Source organism: Loxodonta africana, chromosome X (genome assembly GCF_030014295.1).
Source record: "Loxodonta africana isolate mLoxAfr1 chromosome X, mLoxAfr1.hap2, whole genome shotgun sequence".
Classification (NCBI taxonomy): Eukaryota; Metazoa; Chordata; class Mammalia; order Proboscidea; family Elephantidae; genus Loxodonta; species Loxodonta africana.
Window position 1 is genome coordinate 107187761 of NC_087369.1, and position 27173 is coordinate 107214933.

Consider the following 27173-nt stretch of genomic DNA (forward strand, 5'->3'; position numbering starts at 1 on the left):
AAACCAAAAATATTCCCTGAAGTCTTCTTAAAAACAAACAATAGTTTAGCTAACTAGTAAAAAAAAGTCTGCCTTGAGCATTATGCTCTTTTATGAACTATCTATATGGGATCAAATTGACAACAGCAACTTGAAAGATTACATAGGAACCTTAGGGGGCAGTGAGTTTATGTTAATGGGGGAGGAATAACTCAGAAAAGGAGGGTGAGAATCAATGTCACTGAATTGTGCACCTAGAAACTGTTTAGCTGGGGTATGTTTTGCTGTGTATATTCTCAACAACAACCACAAAATATTTTTTAATTGAATAAATAAATAAATGGAGAAGAGATTTTTTCCTTGCAGATTTCCAAATAATACGTGTACTCTCCCTGCCCTTCCCCAGGAGGTGGAGTGTAATCCCCTTAATGTATTCCTTTTTTCAAGGGCAGGCTGAACTTCGTGACTCGCTTCCAAAGAATATAGGAAGGGAAACCTGGAAAACATTACTTTCACAAAATGATCAAGGTTACCATCACCAGTGATATTGTGTGGATATCATGTACCCTGTAATGTGATGTGATGAAAAGAACACTTTACCTCTTTGGTGTTCTTTCCCAAAACCCATAATTCTAGTCTAATTGTGAGAAAAACATTAAACAAACTCAAACTGACAGACTGAGGGACATTTACAAAATACCTGACCAACACTCTTCAAAATTCTCAGTCATTAAAAAACAAAAAAAGACTGAGAGCTTGTCACAAACCAAAGGAGACATTACAACTAAATGAAATATGATATTCTGGCCTGAATCCTGGAACAGAAAAAGAAAATGAACAGAAAAACTGATGAAATATGAGGTTTTAGTTTATAATAATGTGCCAATGTTGATTTTCTTCATTTTGAGAAATATACCGTGGTGATGTAGAATAATATTAGGGGAAACTTAAGCTGAGTGAGGGACACATGGGAACTTGCTTTACTATCTTTGCAACTTTTCTGTGAATCTATAATCATTCTAAAATAAAAAGTGTACTTTAATAAAAGTCTTATATAAGAAAAAATATAAATTTGGACTTATATATACCAAAATAAAATACTTCTGCTCTTTGAAATACACTGTTAAGAGACTGAAAAGACAAAACTCAGCCTGGAAACAAATACTTGCAAATCACATCCTTGATAATGGCTTTCTATCCAGAACTTATAAAAAAACTTAACAAACTCTCAAAACTCAATAACAGAAAACAAATACTCCAGCTAAAATGGGGAAAAGATTTGGACACTTAATCACAGAAAAAAATAAGCACATGAAAAGATGCTTAACATCAGTCATTAGGGAAATGCATTTTAAATCACAACAAGAATGACTAAAGTGAAAAAAAAAATCTGAGGATGCTGGGCAACTGGAACTCTCATATCCTGCTGGTGGGAATGCAAAAATGTGAATCTAATTGGAAAATATTTTTTCAATCTTCTTAATGGAATTGAACACACACTTAACATAAAATCCAGAAATTTTATTCCTATTTACCCAAGTGAAATGATAATATGTTTACATAAATAACTGCACATAAATATTTATAGAGGCTATATTTGTAATCATCAAATACTGGATACAACCCAAACATTCCTCAACTGCGATGTGGATGAACATTTGTATATCTGTACAAATATACTAAAAGGAACTATTTAGTGATACACGCAGTTACATGTGTGAATCGCAAATGCACTGCACTAAATGACAGAAGTCAGACTCCAAAGGCTGAACATTGTATGATGTTGTTTATATGACATTATGAAAAAGGCAAAACTTTAGGGTCAGAAAATGTATCACCAGTTACCAGGGCCTTGTCCCTGTGTGTGTGTGTGTGTGTGTGTGTCTGTGTGTCTGTGTGGTAGGGGGCTGGAGGTTGACTACAAAGTGACATGGGAGCACTTTTGGGGGTAATGCAACTGCTCTATATTTTGATGTGGTGGTGGTTACACACTGTATGCATTTGTTAAAACCTGTAGAATTCTATAGTAAAAGGGTGAATTTTACCACATGGCAACTATACCATAACGAAAAAAGGAAAAAATAGATTACAAAAGTACAAAAGTGAAAGCCGAGTCAATTAACTAGAAAAGCAAGATAAAAATATATTTCTTAAGAAAATATCAAGAGAAATTTTAATTTTAAAATGTATATTTAACTGAATTATCAGAATAACTTCTTTAGCTCTCCATATTACTTAAGTAGGTATGGCTTAAACAAGACATTATAGTGTTAAGTGGTCAGGTCTAAGTAATATGGAATGGTATTTTTATGATATGACAATTGCATAGAGAAATTAATAATTTTATGTTTTCTTTATTATTCTCAAAATTTCAGTTAGGTAGACATATTGTGTATGTCATTCTCACTGCATTACCATGTAATGCATGTAGAATAATCAAATTTTATCTTTTACATTGTTTTTTTTTCATATATATATATTTACATATATGGTCACTGGGTGGCACAAATAGTTAAGCACCAGACTACTTACCTAAAGGTTGGTGGTTCAAATCCACCCAGATGTGCCTCAGAATTAAGGCCTGACTATCTGCTTCTGAAAGGTCACAATCTTGAAAACCCTATGGAGCAGTTCTACTCTGCACACATGGGGTCACTGTGAGTCAGAATTAACTTGACAGCACCCAGCAACAAAAATTTTTTTTTGCTTTTCAAATATATCTTTGATTGTTTTTCAGGTAAAACTAAATTGTAAACCACACTTTAAGGGGTGATTCAATAGGGAAAAAAAACTTCCAATTTACCTAATTTTTCAAGAGTTCTACAGTTCTGAATATGCAAACATCTTCCCCTTTACACAGACTCAAAGATAGAGAACTGTAACAAGTATGAGTTCTCCTGTTTCCTCTGATGATTTGTGTTTTAAAGGCATTTTAAAAATAAGTTTTTTTAATAAGTTTCCCTTTTTAATTTACCCATTTTCACTGTTACACCTAAGTAGCCAATTTTTAGTCTTGTGCATGAAAACGAATTAATTCTATGACATTCGTAGTGCTCTACATATTCTCTTTTTATGAAATTGAGTTTGAATTTTTCTCTTTCTCATTTATTGTACAGAAGCAAGCAATCTTCTAGAAAAGGCAAGCCAGACACCAAAATTTTGCATTATTCTCTTTAGTTAGAACTAATCTTTTCTACATTTACTGTTGCCTCTGGGAAAAAAAAATGAAGATTAAAAATCATGATGGTTAAAGATTGTTATTGAATATAATAAATGGTGATGTACTGGTTGGTTGAAAGCTAAATTCACCCATTATGGATATTGTAGAATGTTAAAACAATGTTAGTGCAACACCTAAAGGACAAGCAACAAAGTAAAAATAGATAAATTGATTTTTATCAAAATTAAAATCTTCCGTGCATCACCGAAATGAAGAGACAACCTACAGAATGAGAGAAAATATTTAGGAATCATAGATCTGATAAGGGCTTGGTATCCAGGATACATAAATAACTCCTACAACTCAAAATAAAATGATAAACAATTCAATTAAAATTTGGGCAAAGGACTTGAATAGACATTTCTCCAAAGAAAATACGCAAGGGGCCAATAAGCTCACAAAAAGATGCTCAATGTCATTTCTTACTAGGGAAATGCAAATCAAAACCACAATGAGATGCCAACTCACACCAGCTAGGAAGGTTATTACCAGAAAAATGGAAACTAACAAATGTTGACAATGATGGAGAGAAATGGAAACCTTATCTATTGCTGGTGAGAATGCAAAAAGGTATAGATAGCCACAGCGGAAAGGAGTTTAGTGGTTCCTCAAAGAGTATTACCATATGACCCAGCAATTCTATTCCTAGGTATGTACTCAAAAGGTTTGAATGAGTAACTCAAATTCACAGTTGTACAGTAATGTTTATTGAAGCATTATTCACAACGCTCACAAGGCAAAAACAACCCATGTTCATCAATAGATGAATAGTTAAATAAAATGTGTATTTATAAAATGCAGTATTATTTGACATGAAGAGAATTAAAGTTCTGATACAGGGTATAGCATGGGTGAACATTGAAAACAATATGCTGAATGACAATAATTCAAACACAAAGGAGAAATAATATATAACCCCGCTTGTATAAAATATCTAGAATAGGCAAATGCATACAAAACAAAAAACCAAACCCAGTGCCGTCGAGTCGATTTCGACTCATAGCGACCCTATAGGACAGAGTAGACCTGCCCTGTAGAGTTTCCAAGGAGCGCCTGGTGAATTTGAACTGCCGACCCTTTGGTTAGCAGCCATAGTACTTAACCACTACGCCACCAGGGGCAAATGCATAGAGACAAAAATTTTTTAGCAGTTACCAGGGAGTGGGGGTGGGAGGAAAATGAGGAGTTGCTACTTAATGGGCACTGAGTTTCTGTTTGGGGTGATGAATAGATAGTGGTGATGTTTGCACAACATGATGAATGTAATTAATGTCGCTGAATTACACACTTAAAATTATGAAAATGACACTTTTTGTTACATATACTTTACTACAATAAATTTTAAAAAATGATACTAGTAAAACACTGTAAGTCCTCCTTGATTTCATAATTCCTCAATAGAATTCAAATACAGGTAGCCAATACGCATTTATAGTGGAAATTTCATGGTTCATGGCATTCTTTTTGGTTAACATTCTTGGTATGACTGATTAGTAAGCACTCCAAAACTCTCACTGCAGGTAGTCTCAAACATTAGGCTGTTCAACAACCTGATGATCATTAGACCTTGGTTTTTAGGTCTCTACTTTTCTGCGACAGAGTTTGGGCAGCTGTATATTCGCAACCACAAAGTGAGAGATGCACTTGCATTAAGGGTTTTTTCGAGAGTTTTGCATAAGTGTTGTCCTTTTTTATATGGTTATATATCTTATTAAATGATATATACATATATATAGCTATTATCTTATTAAATGATCAGTTTTTCATTTCATAATTTATAATTTAATGTTTGAACAGAAATGTGCATTTTTTTTCTTTTGAGTACTGCTTTATTACCTAAACATTTCACCAATGTCAAAACTGAAGTACAGATACAGGACTGGAAAATTAGCTGATAAAGCTATTCTGATTATGCTTTATGTGTAAGAATTTATTTTATTTAATCTAGTTTTGCTTATTATATTTTTTGGAATTTTACTAAATGATTTTGACTAACAATCACATTTAATATTTTTGTTAATAGTTTTAGTTTGGTGCACGAAACGGGAAACAAATGCCAGCTTCTGTTGTTTGGAATGGAACTGTCTTAAGCAATGCTTGAAAATTATTGATGTGTTACACATATAAACTCACTCTCACAGATTTGAGAGATGGCACAATCCAAACATTGCTTTATTTTGAAAACATCCTATTTGCAAAGAGATATTCACTGGGTATTTGGCCATATGTATTTTTTTTTCTAACTCGAAATGTATGTGTGCGTGTGTGTTTTCACATGCTCATGTGTGTACACCTATATATGCATTCATGTGGGAAACGGTTGAATTCTTTTAAAAAAATCTCATTACTAATATTTGTCTTGTTACCTTCAGGACATCCCAAATGAAACTTCACTAATTGGCTGTCATTGGATCAGATTCTCATGCCTGGCTTATATTCAACATCTTCTTTTATTCTGGATTAGAGAAACAACTGTGGATGTAGATGAGGGAAAATATTTTGGACCTAACAATGCACTGTAGTTTAGAAACTCTTCTAGCACAAGCTCTCCTCTCAGGGCCAATAAAGAAGCATTATTCCAACATGCTGGCAAGGCTCCTCTCCCCAACAGAGATGAAGTGACTCATCAGTAGGATGTTTATTCATTTGAGCTCTTTAACCAAATTGAGTTGCATCTGTGAAAATTATTTTCAAAAGTGTGTTTACAAGAAAAGTCTCTGCCTGTTTAAACATACAAGCCTGTATTCTTCATTGATTATCTTTTCCAAGGGAGTTTTATTTAGTTGTGATGATTTGACCAAAATATTTTATACTTTAGTTTACAGATTTTTTACAGACATTGAAAGAAACAAATATTTGACTCGTACAAATAAATATTTGACTCACACGAACACATAGTTCAATGCACAGTTTTGCTGTGCACTTACCAGTGAAAATTAGATTATTCTATTTGGAGAATTCCAGAAAATTTGAAAGAGCTCATTACTATGTAATATGTTAAAAACAAATATTAAATAGAGAGGAACTACTTAGGCATCTACATTAAGCACATCATAATTATTTATTGAACCAACGTTTTTATTCCACTATGAAATATACATATGTAATATGTTGAAGAACGTGTATACTCCAATTGTGCATTAATTTTTTATTAATAACCACAAATGGAACTGTGCTGTATAAATAACTATGGGGTACTTTATAAACCTGAACAAGGGAGATTATGTTAATGTGAAAACATATTTAATTTAGAAATTAAACATTTTAACTTGCAGTTTTTTAAATGGCAATGTACCAGGTAATACAGAAATTAATTTTATCAAAATAATTTTCCACTTAATAATACTCTTTCTTCTTCCTCTCTCTCTTCCTTCTGAAGAAATGAAAATTAGAAATAAATAAAATTTGCCATCCGAAGAGTCTCACTGAAACTACTTCATAAATCTTGGACCATTGAAAAAGGCTGAAGTTGGGATGAAGAGAGAAATGGGTAGTGACTGTTAATGGGGTTTCATTTTGGAGTGATAAAATCATTCCAAAATTAGATTATGGTCATGGTTGTACAATTCTGTAAACATACAAAAAACTGTTTAATCGTACACTTCAAATGAGTGAACTTATTGTGTGTAAACTATATCTAAATAAAGCTGTTACCAAAAAAAAAATGAAGATTATCCTTGGAAAATCCAGATTCTTCTTGGAATGAAAGGAAGCAAAATACAAAAATACAACAGGACCAAAAAATAAGTTAATAGCTCAACTATCCATCCTTACAATGATAAACTAAGACACAGATGCAACTTCTATGCTACTCTATATGGCTATACATATATATGTGTATATATATATATGTTAGGGAAAATGTATTTCACCATGTTATTGTATTTAATTATATTGCTATATTTTTATACATATAAGTATCTTGCTCAGCTCATAAGTTGTAGCTTAATAAAATAAAATATAACAACAAACAAAAAATAATAGTAGTTAACATTTAACGTTTTCCTTACGGGGTCTCTATGAGTCGGAATCGACTCAACGGCAACGGGTTTTGTTTTTTGTTCTATTCAATGTGCTAACGACGTTATATTTTATCTTTGACTTATTCCTCATAATCACTCTATAAAGTAGGTACTATCAATAAGGCCGTTTTACAGCTAGAACAACCAAGGCATAGAAAGATTAAATGACTTATCCAAGGTTATATTTCTAGTATATGACAGAGATATTTCTAGCATATGGCAGAACCTAAGGAGTCTGACACAAGTGCGCACTCTCTTAATTTCCAGAGAAAATCAAATGAAGAAAGTAAGCACCCAATATGGAAATCAATAAATGTTAAAAGTAAATATGTATCGCTTATTTATGGAAATAATGACAGGTCATTTTTCATGATTCTCAAAGTTTAAAAATCGTGCACACCAAACAAATCAACCATAATTTTAAAGGATGTAATGGAAACCCTGGTGGCGTGGTGGTTAAGAGCTACTGCTGCTAACCAAAAGGTCGGCAGTTTGAATTCCCCAGGTGCTCCGCGGAAACCCTATGAGGCAGTTCTACTCAGTCCTGTAGGGTCACTATGAATCGGAATCGAATCTACGGCAGTGGGTTTTTTGTTGTTGTTGTTGTTTATATATTGTTAAATTCAGTAAAAAATATAATACAATTATTCATTATCAAACTTAAATCCCAACAATATTGAGATGCCCTAAAATGATCGACCTTGTAGTAAGATATCCAACAAGATTATACCCATTGATTGTCCACAGAACTGAAGATAATGTCTTCTGTGATATTTTTAACAGATCGAGCATCACGCAAAACTTCCAGAAGTTGAGACCCAAAGTCTCTGCACTGCCTTATGTTTGGTCATCTCAGGAGCTAGCCTGGTACACGATAATAGTGATCTATTTTCTGAATAACTACTATGTATACTTTGCATAGGAGCCCTGGTGATGCAGTGGCTAAGAGCTTGGCTGCTAACCAAAAGTTGGGCAGTTCAATCCACCAGCCACTCCTTGGAAACCCTATGGGGCAGTTCTACTCTGTCCTATGGGGTCGCTATGAGTCAGAATCGACTCATCGGCAACAGGTTTTTTTGTTTGGTTGTTTATAAGATCCACTCACATGATACCAAACATGTAGTTGAAAATTACAATTATAACCTTTAATTTTAGCTTCCAATGACTTCTGGACATTTGTTAGTCAGGCTTGATAATTTCAATTGACTCATTGGTTCATAGGTTACCCTCTACTTATTCAACATCACCGCTTATCCACCCACCACAAACCCAACACCTTTTTGATGAGTTGTATATAGAATGCATAAACTGAGGAAAGAGCAAAAATCTTTTCATTTTGACAACTGTGCTAAGAGCAGTGTTCAGCTGTTCTTTCAACTTAGTTAGGAATTCTTCATTATAATTTTATTTGAGTCCTCTTTTTACCAAGCAAGTAAAAAGAGCATGCTGGGTGCTCAGAAATTAGTGAGTAAATTAATATTTTTGAAGAAATTGTATATTCAATGGTAAGCTGCCCTTTCTGAATCTGCTGAAATTAGCTTTCCTTTCAAGCAGTTCTTATTCCGAAAGTGACTAGCTTGAGAGATTCGGGACCCTTAAAATATTGTAAAAATTTACATGCAGTATGCTAAAGAAATGCTCTGCTATGTAAAGAATTTTCATAAAACAAGTAAGAAGAAAGAAGAAACAGGGCTACCTGAGTCAACTCTTGAAAAATTCTAGGAAGCCTAAAACCAAACATCAATTCCACTTATTAAAAACAAAACAAACAAAAAAAAAACTCTGCTTTGGACAATATATATATATTCACATTTTTAAGGATTATTTGAAAGAAACCTAGTAAGTCAGAATAACTAAATCTTTGTATCTAGTCTATGGGCATTAGTGTGTATTGCTGCTCTTGTATATGTATTTGGTTTTCACAAGTGTAAAGATCCACAGATCAGCCATGCTACTTGTGTTTTGCAAATTTAGGTAAATAAATGAACTTTCCTATACCATGGAAACCCTGGTGGTGTAGTGGTTAAGAGTTTGGCTGCTAAGCAAAAGGTCAGCAATTCAAATGTACCAGGCACTCCTTGGATCTGTAAAAATAGATAAAATAATAGAGTGGTTAATTGGATAGGATAATCTTTTATAAAGCAATTAGTATCATAGTTCAATTATTTACTCTCAAGTTATCCCTACTCTTTGGCTAACAAATATTCTGTTATACATCATCATAGAGATCAATGGAATGTGTGGTAAAATGGTGCCAAAATCCTGCCATTCCTGTCAAAGTGTTTCTCAAACTAAAAACCCAGGACCACATGCATGAGAATAAGCTATGAGAACTTCCAATTCCACTTAAGATGTTGAAAGTCACAAAAGATTGTTCTTTCCCTAACATGAGGAATAAACCATATAAGCTAAAGAGACGTAGTTTTGTTGTTGGTAGTGTCCCTGTTGTTTTTTAACTCACTAGAGAGCTGATGATGCAAAGAAACTTAAATGAACTAAAATTGAGAAAATAGCAAACCTTTCATAGGAAAGAGGATACTCATGGTGAGTGGTGACTCCCTGTGTAGTAGTGGGAGGAAAGGAATCTATTATAGATGAGATAAGGTGAAAACACTCAAATATTTAACAAGCCTTTAATGCTCATGCGCGGGCTGGTTTGATAAACTGGAATCCCAAAAAACAAATAAACAACAACAAAGAAACTGGCAACTGAGCAAGTTTGTGCATTCCTTTCAATACTTTCCCAAGGACATTCAAAGTCTATGTGGTAATATGCTAAAGCTCGGGAGCAGAAGAAATGAACCCAGAGAGAGAGCCCCCTGAGACATATGTCCCCTACTCTACTCCATAAACAGAAATTAATTCAAAATGAATCATAGATCAAAAAATAAACCTAGATCCACAGATTTTTTAGGAAAAAAATATAGAAGAATATTTTCATTTGGGGTCATGCAAAGACTTTCTAATCAGGTTGAAACAAACGCTAACCATGATAACACAAATTAGTAAATGAGACAATCAAAATATTAAAATTATGCTTATCAAAAGGCACCTACAGAAAGATGAATATGTAAACCTCAGTCTGTGAAAAGTATTTGCAGTACATATATATGTCATAGGACCCTTACCAAGGACATATGAAGAATTCCTACAAATCAAAAATGAACAAACAACCCAATAAAAAAAAAGGCCAAAAGACTTGAGCAGACTTCAAAAAGATGAGGTATACAAATGTCGGGTAAGTGCCTGAAAAGGTCCTCAACATCATTAGTTCTTAGGGAAATGCAAAGTAATATCATTAAAGTGGCTAAAGTAAAAGACTGACATTATCAACTGCTGGCAACTGGAACTCACATACATTGTTAGAAATATGAACCACTTTTGAAACGGTTTGGCAGTTCTTTAAAAGTTAAACATACACTTAACCTACGGCACACCATTTAAATTCCTAGGTAATTCCCCTTCAAGAAAATAATGAAAACATGTCTACATTCAATATATATACCATGGAGTTCCAGAAGAATGAACAAAAATCAGTTTTGTAGGAAGTACAGCAGAATGCTCCTTAGAAGTGAGGATGAAGTTTCCTCTTGCTAACTTTGGACACATCACTGAGAAACATCAATCCTAAAAAAGGACATCATGTCTGGTGAATTAGAGAGTCAGTGGAAACAACGGAAACCCTCCACGAGATGGATTAACAAAGCGGCTGCAACAACAGGCCCCAGAATACTAAGGATTGTGAGGATGGCTTAGGACCCAGCAATGTTTCATTTTGTTATAGTAAGGTCTCAGTGAGCTGGAGCCTACTCGTTGGCAACTAATAACAACAAATGTGAATATACATAGCACATTTATTCACAATAGCCAAATGTTGAAAACAATCTAAATATTCATCAAAAGATGAATAGATAAAGGACTTGCAGTATATTCACACAATGGAATTCTACCTGCAATAAAAAGGGAAAAATATACTGATACACAGAACAAGGAAGAATCTGAAACCCATTATGTTAAATAAAAGAAGTCAGACATAAAATAGTGCACACTCTGAGTTCATTTTTATGGAATCCAGTAATAGGCAAAACTACATTATGCTACTAGAAGTCAGAACAACCATTATGTCTGGGGTCAAATGGTGTCATAAGGGATCTTTCAGGAGTGATGGAATGTTCTATGTCTTGTTTAGGCTGATAGATGAGTGTATACAATGTCAAGGCACATCAAACTGAACACTTCATACTTGGTAGTTTATTTTGCATTATTTCAATAAAATTCCTAAAAAAAGCAATTTTAGCAATCCTTTGCTAAAGTACTGATTCCTGGATCTTACTACAGATCTAATGAAACTGGATTGAAAACCTGAGAACGTGCAGTATTAACCAGTACACCAGGCCGCTCTAACACACACGAAAATCTGCAAAGCACTGCTAAGTAATTTCCAACTTTATGTATTTTTGCTATCATAGCTGAAAATTTTATCTACTACATTATAGACACATAACTGATTTATTACATTTTAAATTCTGATTTATACTGAAAATGTCTTTTATCTCTGGATGCTTTTAAGATTGTTTCCATTATCTCTGGCTTTGAAAAAAAATGATTATGGCATAACTTAGTGTCATTTTATTCATGTTTCTTCTGCTTGGGATTTGTTAAGCTGCAGATTTTTAGTTTCCGTCAATTTTGGAAAATATTCAGCCACTATCTCTAAATATTTTTTCTGAATCTCCCTTTCATTCTTTTAGGGATTTCAAATTACACATATATTAAATAATTTAAAGTTGCCTCGCTGTCATTAATGCTTTGTTCATTTTTTAGTCTTCCTTTTTTCTGTGTTTTGGTTTACATAGTTTTCCACTTTTTATCTTTTAGTTCACTAAACTTTTCTTGTGCAAAATCTTATCTGCCATTTATTCCATCCAGTGAATATTTTATCTCAGATATTGTAGTTTTCATCTCTAGAGGTTTGATCCGAATCATTTTTTTTGTCTTCCAATTCTCTACCTAACATGTTTAATGTTTTGACTAGCTTTTTGATCCTATGGGATAGAATTATAACTGCTCTAAAGTCATGTCTACTAATCATATTATGTTTTATTTTTTGGGCTGTTGGGAGTAATTGATTTTTCCCCTCTTTCTGGGTTGTATTTTGTTCTGTTCATATTTGGTATATTTTAATCAATTATCAGATATCGTCAACTTTAAATTCTGGCTGCTGGATATTTTGTTTTTTCATAATTTTTTTTTTTTTAGCTTTCTTTTGGATCATGGTTAAATTACTTAGATATAATTTGATATTTTTGGTCTTGTTTTAAGCTTTGTTGAAAGGGACCTGAATACAATTTATTCTAGGGCTATATTTCTACAATACTTAGGCAAGATCCTTCTGAATACTTTACTTGATACCCCTGGATTATGAAGTTTTCCATTTGGTCTGTTGAGAACAGTCACTCCTCCAGGCCCTGTGTGCGCTCATAGGTTTGTTCCCTCTAAATCCTCTGGTTGACTCTTTCCTCAGACTCTGATACTTTCCTCACATACTTGAGCTGATCAGTACTCAGTTGAATATTAGAGGAGGACCCTCTGCTGACCTATGAAGTTCTTTTCTATACAGATACTCTAAAGTATGAACACTAGCTGCTTTGTCCTTCCCAGAGTTACAGCTCCTTCTCCTCAACACAAGGAAGCTACTGGGCTTTGTCAGTAGTAAAACAATCTAGAAATTTTCTCTTTCTCAAACTACAATGACTCACATGTTTGACTTTTAAAAAATTTTATTTTCCCAATGGTCCTTGATGTCCTGTTCTTTCCCATTTGTTTTCTCTCTGTTTTAGACACAGGCAGTCCCCAGGTTACGAACAACCAACTTACAGTTGACTTATGAACAACTCATAAAAAACTTGCCCTTTAATGTTATGTAAATTTGCCCTCAGTTTGAAATGATTGAACCAACCCCCTACTCACAACAAATTCCTCATCACAATCAGCTTCATTTGCTGCACGTAGAGCTCTTAAATCATTAGAAATGCTCAAGCCTTTTCTTTTACTAAAGTAAGGCTAAATAAGAACTGTATGTACCTGTTCTGACTTACACATTCTTAAAGACACACTTAAGAACAGAACAGATCTTGTTCATAACCTGGGGACTGCCTGTATTCAATAATTATTATTGATCCATCTTCAAATTCACTCAGTCTTTCCTCTGTCATCCCCATTCTGCTACTAAGCCTATTTTGTGAATTTTTTTTTTTTTTTTTGGATATAGTATTTTCAGTTTCAGTTGTAGTTTTCTGATTATACCTGTCTTCTCTCATTTAAAGTGTGTTTACTTTTACCTCAGGGAGCATAGTTATAATAGCTGATTTAGGTCTTTTTCTGATAATTCCAGCATCTAGATCTTCTTATGTCTGTCATCATTTGATAATATTTTCCCTTGAGGATCTGTCACATTTCTTTCTATGTTAAGTAATTTTAGATTTTGTCCTGAACATTTTTAACATCATGATGTGTAGATTCTGGGTTGTGTTATACTCCTCTGGAGAATATTGATTTGTTTTAGTATGCAATCAAAATGTTTAGGTTCAGATTCCCCTTCTCCATCATTCTCCTTCCTGTGTTTTTCCCTCACACTCTTCAGTTCATAGGGACTTTTTCAAGGTTGTTCTGGCCGGAAGGGTTGAGATTCTACTGCAGATTTAGACGTCTATATTTCTTCTCTGTCCCACAGCCCTGTGACTTGGGCCACCCCAGGGGCAAAACAGCAAAAGAAGAACTATACAGGAATTTCATCCTTTATGCAGACCACATTTCCAAGATTTGACCCTGCTCCAAAATGTGCTTTCTTTCATTCCTTTTTAAGAGACCTTGTGTGTTTGCTTTTTGTTTTTTGTTAAGAGTTTTTAGTTTTACTCAGCAGCAAGATGGGTTATGTGTGTGTACACTTCCATAGGAAAAGCAAAACCCAAAATTATGTCATTTTAACATCAGAGCTTTTTTCCTTAAACACTACTCTTGTTCATAATGAAACTTCAGGAATCGATCCCATAAAAACATGTATCCTATATATAAATATATATATGTAGATAAACTTACTGTTACCTAACCCTAGAAGGTGGGCCCTTGTCCGGCATGCTCAGACTTGCCAATTATCTGGAGAAAGAGAATGTAACTTTATTGCAATGTGCAGAGCAAGAAGCCTGGAGGAAATTCCTCTTATCTGACTCCCCAAGCTACGGGGGAAGCAGGGCTTATATGTCATTTGGGCAGCAAGATGGTGGCCACACAGGCATACTGGGGAGGGAAAATTTTAGAAGGCGGCCAGGAAACAAGAGGTGATATAGTTCTTGTCAGACTTCTTGCTTCAGAATAGGGTTTGGGTCATGATTTCCTTCTGATTTGTTCCTCCTGTTGCTGCGTCCTCTGTTGAGATCAATTAGCAGTCGCAGCTGGTCCTTCTGTGAATGCGGGGCAGGCCAAATTTGGCTTGGACTAGTTTAAGGGCTAATAGAAATTTACTGGCATTTGTAGGGTCAGGTTACATGACTTAAAAACATAATTTTATGAAAATGATATTTTAATAAGTTAAAAAAAAACAAACACAGTGCCATCGAGTCGATTCTGACTCATATTTATTAAGTTAGGATCTATTATTACTTTTCTCTAGCTCTACCTATTTAATCATTTTATAAAAAACAGGCATCATACAAGTATTTTATACAATCATTTTATAAAGAAAAGACATTATAGTTGAATTTATACAATGTTATTCAAGTATGTAAATGAAAATAAATAAAAAATTTTCCAAACTGTCATAAATGTTACTAATTCCAGTTTTTATACTCTGGGCGCTGGCCACTAGTTAACTTTCTATTGTGTTGTATTTCCGTAAATCTCACTATTAACACATTCAGACTTTTTAAAAGTAAAGATTCCATTAAGATGCTTCAAAATAGCCGACAAAAATTTGAAAAGTCCAAATACACTAAGTTACCAATGTTGACAAAAAGTTCCACCATACTTGCCTAGAAATATATGTCATTTTCATGGTCCAGTTAATCCAAATTCCACTCTGGCTACAATAACTCTGATCATAGTTTGCACAGGTAGTCTCCACAGATACTCTCTCTTATGCAGTGAATACATTCTTCATACATTAACTCATTGGAAGATTTCTAGAGTTATTTTAGATCCAATATGGCTATGTAAGAAAGTTTCTTTCCTTGTTTCAAAAAACCATTTCATTTTTTGGTGAAATTTGGGATCAACTTCCTTAGGACTTGTGTGAATACACATTTGCTTTGCATTAGTTTTTTCTTTTTTTCATTTATAATCTTTAAAAAATATTTATTAACCATCAATTTTTTTAAATTTTATGGACAAATTTATAAAATAGGTCCATTCAAAAGCTAGTTTCAAAATCTATTTTCAAAAATAAAATTCGTTTCAAAAATAAAATAGCATACCTGTGAATAATAAAGTAAAATAAAAAAAAACTTTATCTGAACATTTAAAAACAACGTAAGTGGTCTAATTATTACTGGTGCATATTTACATATCTTGATCAGTTAAGCATCTATATTTGTCTCTGTGCTGCTGGATCTTTTTGAAGAATGTGTTTTTTCCAGTATGGCCCTACTATTTAAAAATTTCTCCATAAATTGCCTGCAGACTTATTCAAAGTTGCCTTTTAGAGTTAATAAATTTGAAATTGTTGCCACCTTTTTTTTCAATTGTCTCTTCTCAGTAGACTATAATATTTTTCTTCAAAAAAATAAAATAATTTCTCTATAGGTGCTGAGGAACCTGGTAAAACAGGAGCAAATTCAGTTAAATTGAAAACATTTTCAGTGTAATTTTTTTCCCTTGATATTGAAATGTGAAAGAAGTTCAGCCAATGTATTTTTTCAGGTTCTGATTTCTTTTTTTGTCTCCATTCAGAGCACCTTTCTTCATCAAATATTTTTACAAGGCAAAACCTCATCAATAATTTGTCTGTATAATCTTTCTGAGTGTTTCACCAAATTTAAAGATGGCAAAAATTATAGGCCTTGTCCAAATTTTCAAATTTTTTCTAATATATTAGAGAATAAAATGTTATCCAATTAGAAATAGAAATGCCATATTCCACAAGATAATTATTTCACAATTATAGAACTTGAAAATTAAATCGTGGATTCAAGTTCTCTTAATTTTCTTCCTTACATTTGAAGGGAAAAAATTTAATGTCTTCCTATTTATAAGCTTTGTTTTTGATTATTACAGTTTTGTGAAAGCTCCAAAAGCTGAAGATGTTTGCTGTTTTATTTAAGTTTTTAGACTGAAGATTTTTTTTAATTTTTATTGTGCTTTAGGTGAAAGTTTACAAATCAGGTAAGTCTTTCATACATAACCTTACATACACCTTGCTGTGTACTCCTAGTTGCTCTCCCACTAATGACAGAGCACACTCCTCCTCTCCACCCTATATTTCCCCATGCCCATTCAGCCAGCTTCTGTCCCCCTCGGCCTTCAAATCTCCCCTCCAGAGAGGAGTTGCCCACATAATCTCATGAGTCTACTTGACCCAAGAAACTCACTCTTCATACCAGTTTATCCTTCAATTCATGCATTGCATAAATATTTATTGAGCACCAGTTTATGTCAGCACTGTTGTAAATTATTCATGATATAGAGAATTATCCTAGTTTTGGTGGTGAGTGAAATAACCTTTACAAGCTACTCAAAGTTTACATTCTCTAGAATAAGATATTTTGTCTCCCACAGAAATCCTACCATTAACAGTCCAAATCTGCAGAGTTAATGTGTGACTCATATTCTGATGACTTACACACATTGATAGCGCTCTGAAGGCTCACTCAGCATAATAAACATACATAACAATTATGTCATTCACCATTTGTATTGACTGCATTATTTTTGAATAAAGTGAAGAGAGAGGAAATAAGTTCTTATTGAGACCTTTCACTAAGCCAGTCCTTTCTACAAATGATAAAAAACCTGTGACTATCAAGTAGATTCCTACACATAGCAACCTTATGAGACAGAGTAGAATTGTCCCATAGGTTTTCCAAGGAGTGCCTGGTGGATTTGAACCGCCAACATTTTAGTTAGCAGCCTGAGCTCTTAACCACTGTGCCACCAGGGCTACAAATGATAGAACATTTAATTTTCGAAAAACTTCCTTGGAGTAGACATTGTTTTGCTCATTTTAGAGATAAAAAACACTCTCAGGAGACAATTTTCCCATTGGTCTCTTATGTTTCTGCACATTTTGCAAGAAAGGCACCAACTCTACTTTGTTCCAGACTGCCTTTTCAAGGATGTTTGTATAACAAACAGCCTTGGAACACCGAGATAATGTCTTCCTCTGGAGCAAAATGAAAGCTTGCTTTTTGACCAGTATAATAAAGAAAATATCCCCCTCCAGACCAAAATCAGGTATACTTATTGTCCATTAAAAAAGATTTGGGTACCTTAAGCTCAATGTTCCTCAGTTATGATGCAAAACCATTCTGTGCATAGCATCCATCTGTACCATATTGCATCAAAACCATGAGGCTCAGAGGAAAGAGAAAGTGACACATATATTGATACTCATTCTGCTTGCTGTGTTGAGAGTAATAAAGTTCTTTGTATCTGACCCTAGAGTTTTGTGTCTTCTGTCAGCTACCATGAAACTCCAGCAGGCTAGCTTGTTAGCTTGCAAGGAGGGAAATATATAAGAACCTTCACAGTTCTTGACAAAAATTTGGATTGTAAGCAACTTGTCGTAGGATTCCACCACTAGTGAATGACAGAGTGAGGAAGCACAACCAGGTCTGTATGAATCCAGTATACATTCTTTCCACTATAAAACATTGCTATGTATCATAAAATAAGATAAACAATAATTTAGATATAAGCTTTGATTATAATTGTTTCCATAACTGAAAATGATTCAATTATGTGTCTTCTGAAGTTCATACCAAAGCAATGTTTGGATGTTGTTGTTGTTAGGTGCCATTGAGCCAGTGGATAGTATGTTTTAAATAAATGCCTTTCAAGTATAATAATATGTTATTAGTGTGTTAAAAGTTCAAATTTTTTCAATGCAGGAGGGAGAATTCTGACACATAGTGACCCTGTAAGTTGGAATTTTCCCTACTGCACTGAAAAAATTTGAACTGGTTATCAACTCGACAGCATTTTTTTTTTTTTTTTTGGTTTTATGGAGAATTAGTCTATAGCCAGTAATGGCTTTTAAAAAATCTGAGAACCAAAGCTGATTTTTCCCAATGAGCAAGAAAATGTCTGCAGACCTCCAAGACGATTAAGAGTTTTCTGAGCCCTTTAGAACTCTTGAGGCAAGAGTGAGAATATAGTTCAAAACTTTCCTATCAGGTAGGATTCCAGTGCCTCACTGGAGCCCTAAAGTTTCTTAGCTTCTCTCATTCAACAATCAGATGACTTTTGTAGGTACAACATATATACATAGACATAGTCATTTACACATACAAAAAAAAAATTGACATTAACAGCAACTTCCCAAGTGTTTCATTAAGAATGCAATGGATTTGTTGGGATAATAAAAAAGAGAAGAGAATATTTAAAATTTTATTCTAATTGAAATAGAAACTCAAGTTTTACTTGTTTATTTGTTGCTTTTAACCTCCTGCTGATTCTGAAAAAAAAATTCCAGTCAGTATTTGATTATATTAGTTAATTTTCCATTTTGAAGTTTACTGTTGGGCTTTCCTTAAAATAAACAGATGAACAAACAGAACACTATTCTAGCTAGCAGTTGAACAACACACTTGTTACACAATTGAGGTATTTTACATTTGGAATTTAAGTTATGAGTTGTTAATTGGGTGGTGATTGTTGGAGGAGATAAATATCTCTGACAATTCAACCAACCTAAAAACATTTGGTCACTGCTTTAGGCCAATTAATTTAAACAAGGAATTTGCCAAAAGAACAAACAAATCTGTCTTGAAAGAAGTACAGCCGGAATGCTCCTTAGATGCAAGGATGAGGAGACTTCATCTCACAGACTTTGGACATATTATCAGGAGGGATCAGTCCCTGGAGAAGGACATCATGCTTGGTAAAGTAGAGGGCCATCGAAAACCCTCAGCAAGATGGATTGACACAGTGGCTGCAACAATGTGTTCAAGCATACCAACAACTGTGAGGGTGGTGCAGGATCAGGCAGTGTTTTACTCTGTTGTCTGTAAGGCCGCTATGAGTCAGAACTGACTCAACTGCACCTAACAATGGCAACAACCGGGGAATATCCGAAGTGCAGATTTTAAAGACTGAAGACTAGGCTTATGAGTCTAGTCCTAAAATTTCTCAAAATACTTTAAAATATAAACTAAAAACTCTGTGAAACTACAAGGCATTTCACCCCAAGAGGTCAAAAGTCAGGAATAATTAACCACATACTTAGTTTTTTCTTAGTTAATGTACTAAACAAGAGTTTATAAATATTATACCCAAGAGCCAAAAGCTTTATATTTGGATAAGACAGAAATTCGATTGAGAGTTACAATCATCCAAGACATAAAAAAAAGGATTATATTTTCAGAAAATCATCAGCTGTTTAGCAGTGAAACACCAGGGACCATATGAAGACAGCTCAACCTGCTTCTGGGAATAGCATACACAATAACAGAAAGACTAATATATCAATATCTATGAAAAATATAAGGGAAAAAATGAGAGTTCATAGGATACAACTTACATAATAATTCAGGGCCACAGTGCCTGGATTCAAATCTTGGCTCAAATACTTAATAGCCCTGAAACATTGAGCAGGTACTTAGCTTCTGTGCATCAAATTTTTCATTTGTATAAGTTGAATTAGAGTAAGTATGTCAAGGTGTCGTTAAGAGGTTTAAAGTGAAATAACACACCCAAAACTTTAGTACTTAGAGTATGTTAGATATTATTTTTATATACCCAAACTAAAAATCAAAACAAAAAAGAAAGGAAGCGATAGACAAGATGCTGTATCCTTTAACAACTTGCAAAGGGAAAGCAAATCCAAAGTTTTTTCTTCCTTCGTACCTATTCTTGAAAATACACTTCAAACTGTAAATGGTAGAAAAGACATAATTTGGAGACAATTTTAACCCGAGAGAAATAAGTAGATTTTAACAGAACTCCTAAATATTTTAATGACTTACTAGTCTTAAGGCACAGATGAGATAAGTCTCACGATTTTAAAAACAATTTTATGTCCGTGCAGATCTTTGCCATTAATCCTCGAGGAGTCCTAATAGAGAGTTACCCAGAAACTGAAAATGAAGAGTTTTTCTGATTTTCAGAGTATAAAATATTGGATTTCAGAAACTACAATCCAGTGAGCTTAACACTAACTAAAAATCATATTGTTGAGTCTATTCCAAGTCATGGCAACCCCACGTGTTACCAAGTAGAACTGCTGCAGAGGGTTTTCTTGGCTGTAATCTTTATGGAAGCAAATTCCAGACCTTTCTTCTGTGGTGCCACTGTGTAGGTTTGAACCTCAAACCTTCCGGTTAGTAGACAAGCTCAAAACATTCATGCCACCCAGGGACCTCAAGATTAACAATACTACCAGGAAATATCTAAAATAGATTATTAACTAGGTGATTAAAAAAAAAAACTAAAAAAAATCTTTAGGAACCATGTCAGGTTCAATAAGAATTAGTAAAGACTAATTCATCTCATATTTTTTCAAGAAACACCAATATAGTGGGCATGCTTAGAACTGCAAGCCTAGTATGACAGCACCCTTTTATAGATACTGAGTGGAAAAAAATAGCCCTGTGGAAAAAATATAATACTGTGGAAAAAAAAAAAAAATTATTCAGAGACAGTAGAAAGAAGCCACACAGAGAAAGGAGAGGACAAATAGGAGGAGAGAACCTGATTTCATCCAAGCCCCTGGAATTGCTGAGGTCAAGCTACATTTCATTTCAAAATAAATATTATTTGATATTGTGTTTTTCAAGCAACTCCAACTTTATTTTCTGGCAGGTTATCAAATAATTAGATAAAAGAAAGTCTGTATTCAGGCATAAAAACTTTATATACAGTGTGAGAAAATATGTATTGGGTATCAGCAGAGATGAGTGATTGATTAGATGAATGAATAACGTAGTGCTGCCAAATTGCATAGTTTTTTTTAATTGTGCTTTAGGTGAAAGTTTACAGTGCAAATTAGTTTCCATTTCAATAGTTTTGTACGTAAAGTGTTTTATGACCTTGGTGTCTTTCCCAACAATGCGTCAGCACTCTCCCCATTCCTGCCTTGGTTTCTCCATTTTCTTTCCTTCTGATTTTCTACCCCTTCCTGCCTTCTTATTTGCTTTTGGGCAGATAATGTCCTTTTGATCTTGTATAAATGATTGTTCTAAGGAATACATTCTTCTTGGGTGTTATGGTTTATTTTATGTGCTTGTCTATTGTTTGGCCAGGAGGTGGTTTCTGGGAATGGCTTCATTTCCAGGTCAGAAGGGTGTCTTAGGGCCAAGAAGATTTTTAAAGGTATTGACAGGGTTTACTATTTTGTTCTTTCCTGTCTAGCATTTTTACTAATAATTTGGATGAATATTATAAAGAAACATTTAGCAAAAATGCAAATTAATAAACAAATGTTAAAAACTTTTAAACTATTACTAAGTTTAATTTACAAGGCAACATTACATAGGGAGTGGGCTTTAGATATTGTATATATGATAAAATCTGTGAAAGTTTTTGAAAGAGATATCAGACCCTGTAGATTCAGAGGGAAAAACCAGGGCAGACTGATGTATATTACGAAGAGAAGATTTTTCTTTCAGTATAAGGAAAAAAATTAACAGTAAGAACTACTCAAATATGACTGTGAGCTGCCTAGTTACATTTCTATCATTGAAGGCTTCATATTGAGGTTTTTCCTTTATGTGTTGGTGTTGTTAGGTGCCCTCAGGTTGGTTCCGACTCATAGCGACCCTATGTACAACAGAATGAAACACTGCCCAGTCCTGCGCCATCCTTATAATTGTTGTTATGTTTGAGCCCATTGTTGCAGCCACTGTGTCAATGCACCTCGTTGAGGGTCTTCCTTTTTTCCGCTGACCCTGTATAATGTCCTTCCCCAGGGACTGATCCCTCCTGACAACTTGTCCAAAGCATGTAAGATGCTGTCTCGCCATCCTTGCTTCTAAGGAGCATTCTGTCTGTACTTCTTTCAAGACAGATTTGTTCATTCTTTTGGCAGTCCATGGTATATTCAATATTCTTCACCAACACCACAATTCAAAGGCTTAAATTCTTCTTCAGTCTTCCTTATTCATTGTCCAGCTTTCACATGTATATGATGCTACTGAAAATACCATGGCTTGGGTCAGGTGCACCTTAGTCTTCAAGGTGACATCTTTGTTTTTCAAGAATTTAAAGAGGACCTTTGCAGAAGATTTGTCCAATGCAATGCATCTTTTGATTTCTTGACTGCTGCTTCCATGGGTGTTGATTGTGGATCCAAGTAAAACGAAATCTTTGACAACTTCAATCTTTTCTCTGCTTATGATGATGTTGCTTATTGGTCCAGTAGTGAGGATTTTTGTTTTCTTTATGTTGAGGTGTAATCCATGCTGAAGGCTGTGGTCTTTGATCTTCATTAGGAAGTGCTTCAGGTCCTCTTTACTTTCAGCAAGCAAGGTTGTGTCATCTGCATAATGCAGGTTGTTAATGTGTCTTCCTCCAATCTTGATGCTCCATTCTTGTTCATACAGTCCAGCTTCTCAGATTTTTTGTTCAGCATACAGATTAAATAGGTATGGTGAAAGAATACAACCCAGACGCACACCTTTCCTGACTTTAAACCACTCAGTATCCCCTTGTTCTGTCCCAACAACTGCCTCTTGATCAATGTACAGGTTCCTCATGAGCACGATTAAGTGTTCTGGAATTTCCACTCTTCCCAATGTTATCCATAATTTGTTATAATCCACACAGTCGAATGCCTTTGCATAGTCAATAAAACACAGGTAAACGTCCTTCTTGTATTCTCTGCTTTTAGCCAGGATCCATCTGACATCAGCAAGCTTATCCCTGGTTCCACATCCTCTTCTGAATCCAGCCTGAATTTCTGGCAGTTCCCTGTCAATATACTGCTGCAGCCACTTTTGAATAATCTTCAGCAAAATTTTGCATGTGATATTAATGACATTGTTTGATAATTTCCGCATTGGGTTGGATCGCCTTTCGTGGGAACAGGCATAAATATGGATCTCTTCCAGTCAGTTGGCCAGGAAGCTGTCTTCCATTTTTCTTGGCATAAACGAGTGAGCACCTCCAGCACTGCATCTGTTTGTTGAAACATCTCGATTGATATATTCTTCAATTCCTGGAGCCTTGTTTTTCACCAATGCACTCACATAGTCAATAAAACACAGGTAAACAAACAAACGAAAAATGTTAAAGCCTATTTGAATGGGAAATGAAAACCAAAAAACCCATTGCTGTCAGGTTGATTCCAACTCATACAGACCCTATAGGACTGAGTAGAACTGCCCCATAGGGCTTCCAAGGAGTGGCTGGTGAATTTGAACTGCTGACCTTTTGGTTAGCAGTTCACTGTATCTCTTAACCACTGCACCACTTTGAAAATGCCTTAAGTCAATTGGGTCTATTTACCATGCTAATACTACAGCTGTTTGTAAAGGAAATCAGAAATATACTAGTAACTAAATAGGCATTATGACCATTTTAAAGGTTTTTTTAAAAGCCAATCTTCACTACATTTAAGGTTTTCCTGTATCAGTTGTACATTATGAATTTTATGTTCTCGTCTCTTTCCTTTGCAATTTTTAATTTGTTTTCTAATTTAAAAATGAATTAAAGTAATAGCAACCACCTAGCATGCAAAAATAATGAATAGAGAAATATTTGCATCAATTATTAATTTAAGGAAATAAAAGATTAATGCTGCAGTTGAAGTCACCTAATTATTTTTCTTTAGGCCCTCTCATTCCTCTTTCACTACCAGAGAATATAATTATCATGAAGTTAGTATGGGTTTTTTTTGAATTCATATTTTGATACTTTGCCTACATTAGATTATGTCCCACATAAATTTATGTAATGTTAAACAGGAGCACGTCCAAAATAACACTTTGCCTGTTTCCTCAAGAAAGCAACTAAATCAGAAATTTGTATAGAATATCATTTGTGATTTATATGTTTTCCATAAATTATCAAGCAATTTTTTTTAATGTTACTTAGACTATCCACATGGGTACACATTGCTTTATTTCATTTTTACTTCTTAATTGTATTGCACTGAGTATTGTCATATATTTTAAAGTCCACTTTGATGTTCATTTAGGTTATTTCCCAGTTTTACTATTACAAACAATTGCCAGTGAAGATCCCTATCCATTTTAGAGAATACACTTAGAAACAGTAATGACAAATTATAATCCAAGGTTGTTGTAACACATTTATAGTGGCATCAACAGAGGATAAGAGTTCCTGTTTCCCCATATCTTTGCCAAGAATTAGTATGGCCAAATGTTTTACTTTTCCCTGATTAATACTAATGAGGTTGGGACTCAATCACTCCTCTTTACTTTCTGAAAAAATGTAGAATTCTTTACATTCTTTTAAGTCTCCCTTTGCTAGATGTACTTTTTTAAGGTATGATTATGCCTTGAACGGGTAGGAGAAGAATTGAGTGGAATAACATTTCCAAATGCTAAAAAGAAAGCATTCAAAGCAGGTTGATAATTTCTTTGTTTAAAGCCCAGTTTAATGGGCCTGATATATTTTGAGGGGAACACATATGAGCATGGTGGTGTCACCATTTTTAAAGTGGTTGGGTCACTCCTAATTATCACATTAATAGAGTGGTCTTCTTCAAATTTGAGAAAACCTCGAAGGGGACAGAGTTATATATCGCCTTTTAACTTAAAAATGTAACTAAAACTCAGTAATTAATTTATTCATGAAGTTGATATGGCAGCAGTTAAAAGACACAATTTTATGGAAATTTGGGTCATTGGCATGGACCTTATAAGGAATAATAAGAATAATAATAGCTAACACATAAAGTGCTAATTAAATTCCAGATAGTTTTCTCATTTAATCCCTGCAAAACCCTAGGTGATAGGTTCTATTTTTATCACTGATTTTATAGATGAAGACGTTGAAATTTAGAGTTTGCTTGCCTAAAGTCACAGAGTTACATTTGTAACAGAGCTGAAATTTGAACTCAGGCAGTCTGATTGCAAAGTCTTTGCTCATAAACTCCGTACTATATTGTAAATAACATCAAGGGTCCTCTTTCATGATAACCACACCCCCCAAAAACAAAACCCTTTGCCATCAAGTTGATTCTGACTCATAGCAACCCTATAGGACAGAGTAGAACTGCCCCATAGTAGAGTTTCCAAGGAGCGGATGGTGGTTTCAAACACGCCAACCGTTTGGTTAGCAGAGAAGTTCTTAACCACTGCACCACCAAGGCTCTTCTTTCATGGTATCTTTCTATCTGTAATATCCCGATTCTTTATCAAGGCAGTTTGCTACATTCATGGAGAATATTTTCAGGTATTTCTTTCTTTCTTCTTTTATTGTGGTTTAAGTGAAAGTTTACAAATCAAGTCAGTCTCTCATACAAAACCTTATATACACCTTGTTATGTACTCCTAGTTCCTCTCCCCCTTATGAGACAACACACTCCTCCTCTCCAGCCTGTATTCCCTGTGTCCATTCATCCAGCTCCTGATCCCTCTGCCTTCTCATCTCACCTCCAGACAGGAGCTGATTACATAGTATCATATGTCTACTTGAGCCAAGAAGCTCACTCCTCACCAATATCATTTTCTGTCTTATAGTCCAGTCCAATCCCTGTCTGAAGAGTTGGCTTTGGGAATGGTTCCAGTCTTGGGCTAACAGAAGGTCCGGGGACCATGACCTCCGGGGTCCTTCTAGTCTCAGTCAGATCATTAAGTCTGATCTTTTTAAGAGAATTTGAGGTCTGCATCCCACTGTTCTCCTGCTCCATCAGGGCAGTCATCGGTTGTAGCCAGGCACCATCTTTTCAGGCGCTTTTAAGTCTTTCCTGTTGGCAGGGATCATATGAAGGGAACAAAAAGCAGTACTTCATTAAAAAAACATTTTATTGAGTTTTGGTGAAAGTTTACACAGCAAGCTAGATTACCATTTGACCATTTCCACACAAATTGTTTAGTGACATTAGTTACATATATCACAGTGTGGCAACATTCTCTTTAATTGTGTTCTGTTTTTTCCATTTCCAGTACTCTAGTTTCCCTACCCCCTTATAGCAATATTTCATTTTTGACTCAATGAAGGATATCATAAAAGAGGCATATTGAGGAAATGACTGTGTAGCATAGTGGAGAGAGAAGGGGAATCCAAGAATTATTTAAATAAAATATATTTTTTTTACTTTAGTAAGATCAGTGAAATCACTTTACTTATGGTATAGAATGGACGTTGCTCAGTTGCACTCTAAAATTTGATGTATGACTGAAATATTTCCACCATTCTCATTACTGTTGTCAGAAGAAGTTGAAAAAAAAGTTCATCTTTTACAACATTTTGTCATGCACAATTCCAAAAAAAAATCTTTACCTTTGAAACCTCTAATTCAAATATGAAAGAATTCCTCTGAGGAAGTCTTTATGCATCTTGAATATAATTAAATTTTGATATTTCTTAATTGAATCAATTCATTATGCTTATTTATTTCAGTATCCCCAATTCATGTAATGCTACCTCATACCTGCAGAAAAAATCAATTATTTTCTTGTTAACTGACACATTGCGAGTACTACATTTAGCAGCTAAAAAGCAGTCCCCAAAGACCAAAGGGGCGGGGGGATCAGAGAAGTGTATTGTACCCATTCTCTTGAGAAACTGGTTGCAACTAGTGAAAAATAGTTTCATTCTTTTCTGCATTGCTTCCC